Source organism: Canis lupus, chromosome X (genome assembly GCF_048164855.1).
Source record: "Canis lupus baileyi chromosome X, mCanLup2.hap1, whole genome shotgun sequence".
In the NCBI taxonomy this organism is placed as follows: Eukaryota; Metazoa; Chordata; class Mammalia; order Carnivora; family Canidae; genus Canis; species Canis lupus.
Window position 1 is genome coordinate 80,736,513 of NC_132876.1, and position 8,923 is coordinate 80,745,435.

The following is an 8,923-nucleotide window of genomic DNA, read 5'->3' on the forward strand; positions in this document are numbered from 1 at the left end:
TTTTTTTTAGTCTCCCTTCATTGTTACTTTTGTTCATTGTGTGTTGTAGCTATTCTTGCTTGTTTATTTTTTTTCTCCAGAGAAACTTTAGAAAAAACTCGTCTTTCTCTAGGAAACAGCAACAGCTTCTTGGTATATTTATATTGAGAATGCATTAAATTTTGACACTAATTATATTTTAGTGATGTTGAGCCTTCCCATTCAAAAGCAAAATATATTTTTTCTACTTTTTATAGCTTTCAGGAGTCTAAACTTTTCCTCATATGGCTTTTCCACATTTCTTGTCAAGTTTATTCCTATGAATGTTCTTTGTTGCTATTATAATTGAGGTTTTTGTCTTCCATTATATTTTGTTTCTGGTTATTGTTTATATGCATAAAAAGTCATTGATTTTTGTATATTAATTTATATCCCTCTAAATTTACCAAATCTTTTATTATTTGTGTAATTTTATCACTACATTTTTTGACTTGTCCCAATATCATAATCTGGAGTTTCAATTCCTTTTGTAATTCATATGCCTATAATTGGTTTTCCTATTTTAATTTTTTTAGTTCGTTCTAAATTGTGTTGGGTAATACCTCCACTGCAAGTTTGAATAGTGAAAGCTGAAATATTTTTTAAAAACATGATAACTGGGCAGCCCCGGTGGCTCAGCGGTTTAGCGCCGCCTTTAGCCCAGGGCCTGATCCTAGAGACCCAGGATCGAGTCCCACATCAGGCTCCCGGCATGGAGCCTGCTTCTCCCTCTGCCTGTGTCTCTGCCTCTCTCTCTCTCTCTCTCTCTCTCTCTGTGTGTGTCTCTCATGAGTAAATAAAAAAAAAACATAACTTTTTCCTTGTTCTTGACGTTGGCAGGAAGTTCTCTTCTGTTTCCCATGATGAATTTTAGTATTTACGTAGTATTGATATAAAATAGACATTTCCTTTGTGTGTGTGTTTGTGGATCTAGATCTCTAGGTACACACACAAATATATACTCTATAATATATATGTATATATATTTATACATAGAAAGTACCTGTAATTTCCTATTTTGTTGAGTTTTAAAATTTTTATTTTGGGGGACCCCTGGGTGGCTGAGTGGTTGGGTGCCTGCCTTTGGCCCAGGGCGTGATCCTGGAGACCTGGGATGGAGTCCCACATCGGGCTCCCTGCATGGATCCTGCTTCTCTCTCTTCCTATGTCTCTGTCTCTCTCTCATGAATAAATAAAATCTTAAAAAATAAATTAAATAAATAAATAAAAATTTTATTTTGTTTTGTTTTGACTTTTTTGGAATAAGTGTTGGATTGTATTGGATTATTTTTCAGAATTTCTGAGATTTTTATATGATTTTTCTCCTTAGGCTATCATAAGGTGAATTATATTAACATATTTCCTACATTTTGAATAACCCTGGTTGACTACAGTAAAACCCATTTGCTCAATAGTATATTCTTTTCTTTTTTAAAAAAATGTATTTATTTGAGAGGGAAAGCACACAAGCAGGGGGAGGGGCTGAGGGAGAGAGAGAAAAGCAGACTCCCCACTGAGCGCATAGCCCACCTGGGGCTAGATCAGACGACCCTGAGATCATGACCTGAGTCCTAATCAAGAGTCAGACATCCAACCAACAGCCACCCAGGTGGCCCTTTGGTACATTATTTTTTCAATGTGGTGTTAGAATCTGTCTACTGATTACATATAAGAGATTTGCATCAATATTCATAATCGAAATTGTTCTATAACTTACTGTACTGTATCAGATTTTGGTATCAATGCTATTTTCATTTCATAAAAATAATTTGAATTTCTATTACTTTTCTATGTTTAGAATATATTGTGTAGCATTAGGATTAATGACTTATGTAGCATTGTGGTTATTTGGTGATTAAGATTTTAGTAAAATTCTTTTGTGAAAATTTTAAGACCTGATGCATTTCTGTGAGGTAGTTCTTTAATAAGTCTCCTTATTTCTTCTATGGAAATTGGTTTATTTAAGATCTCCATCTCAATTGGAGTTATTTTTGACAAATTATTTTTTCCTAGGAAATCATACTTATCATTTAGGTTTTCAATTTATTGTGCAAAGAATTATTTTGTTATTATTTTTAAATTTTTCTGTCTTAATGGTTTTTTCCTCTATTAATTTCTTATTTTGTGTATCTGTGTTTTCTACCCATTTATTTATTACATTAACTAGTCTTGTGTTTTCTTTTGGTTTACTTTGTTTTTTTGCCTAACTTCAGGAGTTGAAAATTCAATTAATTAATTTCATTTTAAAATTTTATTGATACAAATATTAAATTTCCTCTATAACTGTTTAAGTATGTCCCTCATAATATGTAGGGTTTCCATTACCATTTTTTTCAATGCTGAAACTTTGGTTTGTATATTCCTTTTTATTCAAGAGCTTTTAATAGAGTTTTATGGGCCCAGCATGCTTCTGTTGTACAACTCTGCTGCCCTTAATAGAGTTTTAAGATTTTCTGTTAGAAAGACTTTTTAAAAAATCATCTTCATTGTGTTATGATAAAAGAATGCTGGTTGTGTTATTTCTACTTTGTTGAATTTGATAATCCTGTCTTTGTGATCTGGCATATATAGTAAAATTTTATGAATCTCCTTGTATGCTTCAGATGGTATTTTTCTATTATCTAGTTGTAAAGTTTGATATATATACAGAAGATCTACCTTATTGATTAGGTAGAATGAGGTTCAGTTTCTCCCAGGCAGACTTTGTGGGCCACCTTAGAGGGATGAAAAGAGGAGCTTAGCACACAGGAATAGGAGGGGTGTTTTGATCTGGGGACTGCTACACAGCCAGAGACATAAAATTCTCTTGGCAATCATAAGCATTCATTTAGTTAATAAATATTCAAAAATGCCCTCTCTGATGAGCCATCTTTCACTTAATTCAGGTTTCTGCCTAAAAGGTACAGGCAGGTCTAACCGCAGCAAAAATCCTTATCTGTCTCATTGTTACACTGCTGTAATTTTCTTCTTCACACTTAGTACTCCTCTGCTCATATTCAGTTCTTATTTTGTTTAATATCTCCCTCCCCACTAAAATATAAACTCTATAGGGGCACAGACATTTACCTGTTTTGTTTCCTATTCTATCTACACCACCCAGAACACTGCCGGTCACATGGTACACTCTAAATAAGTGTTTGCTACATGATGTATGAATAATATACACTCCGTGCCTTCAGAGAATGAAACATCTGATGTAGAGGCAGGCACCGTAATATGTTTTTATATGGAAGCAATCAAGTATGATGTCACTATACTTCACTACCTCATTTAACACCCAACACATATTTAATAAGCACCTGCTTTGTTCTTGTCCGTGTGCAAGCTACTAAGCATACAGAGATATAATCAGCACAGTTCCTGATCTCTACTAGTATCGAATCTAGTAGGAACATCTCAATGATGAATTGTTCATTCAACTGTTATGCATTTAGCTCCAGTGATAATAATAATAACAACAACAACAACAAAATAAAACCATGAGAATAAAAAACAACTAAAACGACTTAAGCAAGTGGTTCTCAACCCATCCGGAACCTCAGAATCACCTGGGACATTTTCTAAAAAGACAGACTCTGCAAAATGGTAAAATTTTTATGGAGGGGAATTCAGCAATATTTAGCATATAACTGTTGTCCCAATCCCAATTCTCAAAATCAAAGAAACATTGGGAAAATATGAAATTACTGTTGATTGTAGCAACATAGGTTATAACAAAAAACTGACATAATTAAATATCCATGAATAGAGGACTTGAAAAATAAAATAAAATAAAATAAAATATAATAAAATAAAATAATTGATTGACTATTTCTACATATTGATTTGGAAAACTCTCCAGGATATATTGATGAGTGAAAAAAAATTAAGATGGGGAAAGCTGTATAGTACATTATCACATATAACACATGATGAGTGTGAATACATGTAGAATTATAATCAAAAAACTAAAAAAAAATGTACAAATGGGATGGGAGGTATAGACTGAAAGGGAAAAGAAGACAAGATGGACTTTTCTAAAATACGTTCTTTAGTAGGTTTGACTTTCGCATTATGCAAATCTTTTACATATTTATAAAATCTAACTAAATAAGATAAAAGCAATATAAAGCAGAATGAATCTAATGGACTTTATCATGAACGAAGTTGGTTGCATTACAACACAGAAACTATTTTGAATAGTAAAATATAATCATTTGTCCTATAAATTCCTAGTGGGATACAACCTGAGAATCAAGAGTCAGATGAAAATTTTAAACTGTTTTCAGAATCAGTATTTTTATTGATATTGTTGGCATGTTCTTTTTTTTTTTTACATTGTTGGTTGTGAATTGTGGCATAACAGTAAAGAATAATTTTGTTGGTGTCCTTGGGAGTCAGCACTGTGTCTTCAGAGAAAGGATACATTGATGAAAGGTCAATACCCTGAAGCCATTAATTTGAATGAGAAGTCTCAGTATAAACTCATAGTTTACTTCAAAAATACATATTTCTTAGCTCTGTCCCCTACAAAGCACTAGAAACTGTGATGAATCCAGTAACATGCAGCCAAGCAACATAATTTTGCTCTATACCAGCATTTTCCACTCAAAAATACATCAAGATTATGTGATGAATTAGCTAATTTTAGGAAATGTATAAGGTGAGCCTAGAACAACTTAATGTACCAGAGGAATGACTATTGTGATTGTGTAAAAACGATTTAAGAGCTAATCTGAAGAGCCTAGATGCCTAAAAATGCAACAATTTGAGCATCTGTAAGAACGTAGTTAAATAGATTTAAACATATTAAGTGGATCTAAATATTGTATTCATAGTGATTCTGAAAATGTACTCTGTGATAACCTTTAAAGGTACTAGGGAATAAATTCATAATTTAAAACATAAATAGAAGGGAAAAATCAAATAATAATCCTTCCATTTGTACATCTACTGTGTCATCAAATAATTTATGTGAGGAAGATTCTCTTTAGAGAATCTTTATTCTAGCTAATAAATGAGAAGGATAAATAAAATATCTTCATGCTACAATCTAATGAAATATTAGATCCAGGTGATAATCATCAGTGTTTGCTAACATCATAAAAAAAGAGACAGCCAGACATTATGTGTCTCCAGATGGAAATACACAGCACTATCTGTGAGGTATTCTTGCTAAAAGAAAAAAAAACTTGGATCTAATAAAGGCTCTGTCTCTAACAGCCAATATACAGGTAAGTCAGAAGATATATGGATATGTTAAACAATGACAAAGGGAGGACGTCAGCAAAATCTATGAAACTCTAGAGATTAAAGGATCCAAATTCTTCAATGAATAAATTGCAAGAAAAACAAAGGAGAGAAAGGAGCAACCTATAGATTGAAAGTGACATAATAGGCATATTACCAAATTATAATGCATGAGAGTAAACTGGATCTTGAGTTGAAATAAATATTTTTAAATAAATATTTGAAATCTGATTTTCTTTTTTATTAAGTTTTTCAATTTGTAAAAAGATGTTATTTATTTATTCATGAGAGACACAGAGGGAGAGACAGAGACATAGGCAGAGGGAGAAGCAAGCTCCCTGCAGGGAGGTCGATGCAGAATTCAATCCCAGAACCCCGGGATCACAACCAGAGCCAAAGACAGATGCTCAACCACTGAGCCACCCAGGTACCCCACTTTTTAAATTTTAATCCCACCATTGTTAACATATAGCGTTCTATTAGTTTCAGGTATACAGTATAGTGATTCATTCTAACGTTCTATACATCACCTGGTGCTCACCAAGATAAGTGTACTCTTTGATCCCTGTCATCTATTTCAACCATCCCCCATCCCATAGCCATCAGTTTGTTCTCTATAGTTAAGAGTTTGTTTCTTGGCTTGTGTTTCTCTTTTTCCCCTCCTCGGTTTTGTTTCTTAAATTTCACATGCAAGTGAAATCATATGGTATTTGTTGTTCTCTGACTTATGAAATCTGATTTTCAAATCAGAAACAGAGCCTTTATTAGATTTAAGTTAGATTTCTTCTTTCTTCTTCTTCTTTCTTCTTTCTTCTCCTTCTCTTCTCCTTCTTCTTTTTGACAAGAATATCTCATAGGTAGTGCTGTGTGCTTCTATTTGGAGACACGTAAGTGTCCATTAATGGATGAATGGATAAAGACGATATATATATATATCCACAATGTAAACTAATTAATCAAATTTCTGGGTATGGAGCCAGGGCATTGGTATTTCTAAAAGCTACTTTCAATGAATTTACTATGCAGCTAAAGTTTAGAGATGGGATGCCTCAGTGGCTCAGTGGTTGAGTGGCTGCCTTAGCCTCAGGGCATGATCCTAGATCCTGGGATCAAGTCCTTTGTCTGGCTCCCTGCGTGGAAACTGCTTCTCCCTCTGCCTATGTCTTTGCCTCTCTCTGTGTCTTTCATGAGTAGATAAATAAAATCTTTTAAAAAATGAATAATATTTAAAAAATAAAGTCTAGAGACAATAGTATAAATAAACAGGGCCTTATCTTCCCCAACCCCCCCCTGGGAATGAGAAGTACAGAAGTACACTTCCATTGGTTCAGCTGCTCAAAGATGTCATAATACCATAGCTTCTAACCTCCTACTTAACCATTTTTAGCAGGTTGACTCTATGACCACATGCTTATCACAAAATGGCTACAACAGCTCCAGGTATCTCTCTCATTCCAAGTACCATCATCTTTTCTCACATCTATCCTTTTAATTAAGAAACAGCCTTTTCTGTATAAATCCCCTACACATTCCCCATATCCTTCATTGGGCAGACCTGGACCACATGGCCATGCTTAGGTATAAGGGAGGCTGGAAAGAACCATCACCTGACAAAGGGGAATGGATAGCCATGATTTGATTGGAGAAATTCTGAGTCTCCTCCCTGGACTGGACATACTGCTTCTTTCTAAAAAAAAAAAAAATCAGTTTTTCTTACCACAAGGAATTGGTAAAAAAGCTATTGGGTCAGCAATCAACAAATCCAGTGAGAAGGAGTAGCAGAGCTAATTGGGTCAAAAACACTGTCAAGGGTAAGGATTGAAAATGTCCTGAGGGGAATAAACTTATAAGCATTGAGCCACAAACCATTTCCAGGACTTCTGTAACTGCTACCGAGTTCAGCCGTCACAACAAACCTATAACACAGGCAGCCAGCATTATCTCCATGCTATGCATGAGGGAACAGAGACTCATAGGAGTAGGGTGAGGTGGCTTGTTTGGGGGTCTTATTAGTGCCTCCATAGCACATCACTTTACCCCTCTGCCATGGGTCATAGTTCCTTTTCTGGCTTACCAAGATCACTTTCTGAAACAGAAACGGGGGAAAAAAAAGAAGTTCGCTAATGCCTAGGTAGGAAGCAGATGTATTTTGATGCTGGACACTTCTCTAATGATGGAGTCTTCTGGCAGAGGAAGAGACACTAGGATGACCTAGAGCAGAGCTTGCCCTTCATTTTTGTTGTTAGCAGTCTGCACATTCAGGTCATATGAGTTATCTTGGATCCCACTAACTTAGTCAGGCATTGGTAGATAGTGTGGAGACTGACACTTGTACCTTGGGGTCTTGGCAATGTCATTATCCTCAGAGTTGGCTTTCTTGCTGCCAGTATTGCCAGCAGTTTTGAACTTTTTGTCTTACAGAATGAATTTGATGTGCATCCAACCCCCACCTCCAAATACCAGCAGGCCCAGTTCAGATTCTGCTATGAAATTTCTCAGAGTTTTCATGCCCCTAACTTCCCTCCGGACCTTGAATAGTGTGCCAGCCATAGAGGCAAACAGTTCTTCTTGAATTACATTAAGTTGTGGTCACTGCAATGTTTTATGCACCACCAGGATCTTGTGAAGCCACCTCTCATCCATCCAGAATCACTGTCCTTTAAGGTTAGGGCCTCCTTAGATATATCTCTTGTTCTTCAAACCCTCTGTGTGCCCTTCTTAAATGTGTGAAATGCATAGTTGTAGCTCATCTACTATTTCAGACCACAGTTCTTTTTGGTTTAGCATGCACTGAGGAACACTGATGGGGACAGAGCAGTCTGTCCTTAGCACCACTCAGAGCTAAGCCTTTAGATACTTAATACATTTTATTTCACCCATTCACTTATACTCTACCAAACTGGCAAAAGAGGCTAAAGCAGTGTAGAAAGCTAAATAATATATGTTACATGAACATCAGTTAAAGCAAGGTGCCAAAAGAAATAAAACACCAGACTTTAATCCAGGGACTGTCCGTTAAACCTGCAGAAGCCATTTGGAGTCTTTCATAGCCACTTACCATGTGACAATATATTCTTCTGTGAATTCATTGGTGTGGCAAAAGGTCACTGATAGTCTGTGGTAGAGCTAGCAAAAGCAGTCTCCAGAGGAGATAATTCATCTAAGTCTCTGTTCAGTGTTCAGAGCTCCTGCTGGAGAAGTTGTTATTCAACTGGCTATTGAGAAAGACATTTAGGAGCCAGTTTTTTGTTGTTGTTTTTGTTTTTGTTTTTAGGAGGAGCCAGTTTTTGAGTGTGAAATTATCCAAGTGTAAAAAAAGAGCTATGAGTGGCTACTTTTTGGATATATATCAAGTGAGAGATACCGTGACTTGATTGTGTGCAGCCTGACTGTTGACAAGTCTTTTTTGTTGTTGTTTTTGCCCTCTCCTACTAAAACTGGGGTACAGGTCTCAATATTCTCTGCTAAGATTTTTGAAGTTCACCAATCAAAGAGAGATGGCTGAGAAATGTCTTCAAATGATCAGTAGATCTGATTACTCAATATGAATCTGTAGAAAATAAGGGGCTTTGCTGAACTCCTTTTTATTGATGTTGGATTCTTAGAGCCTGAACCTTTTACCCACTAACTTATAAAAGAAACCATACAATATTTTTAAGGGTATGTAAAGTAGATA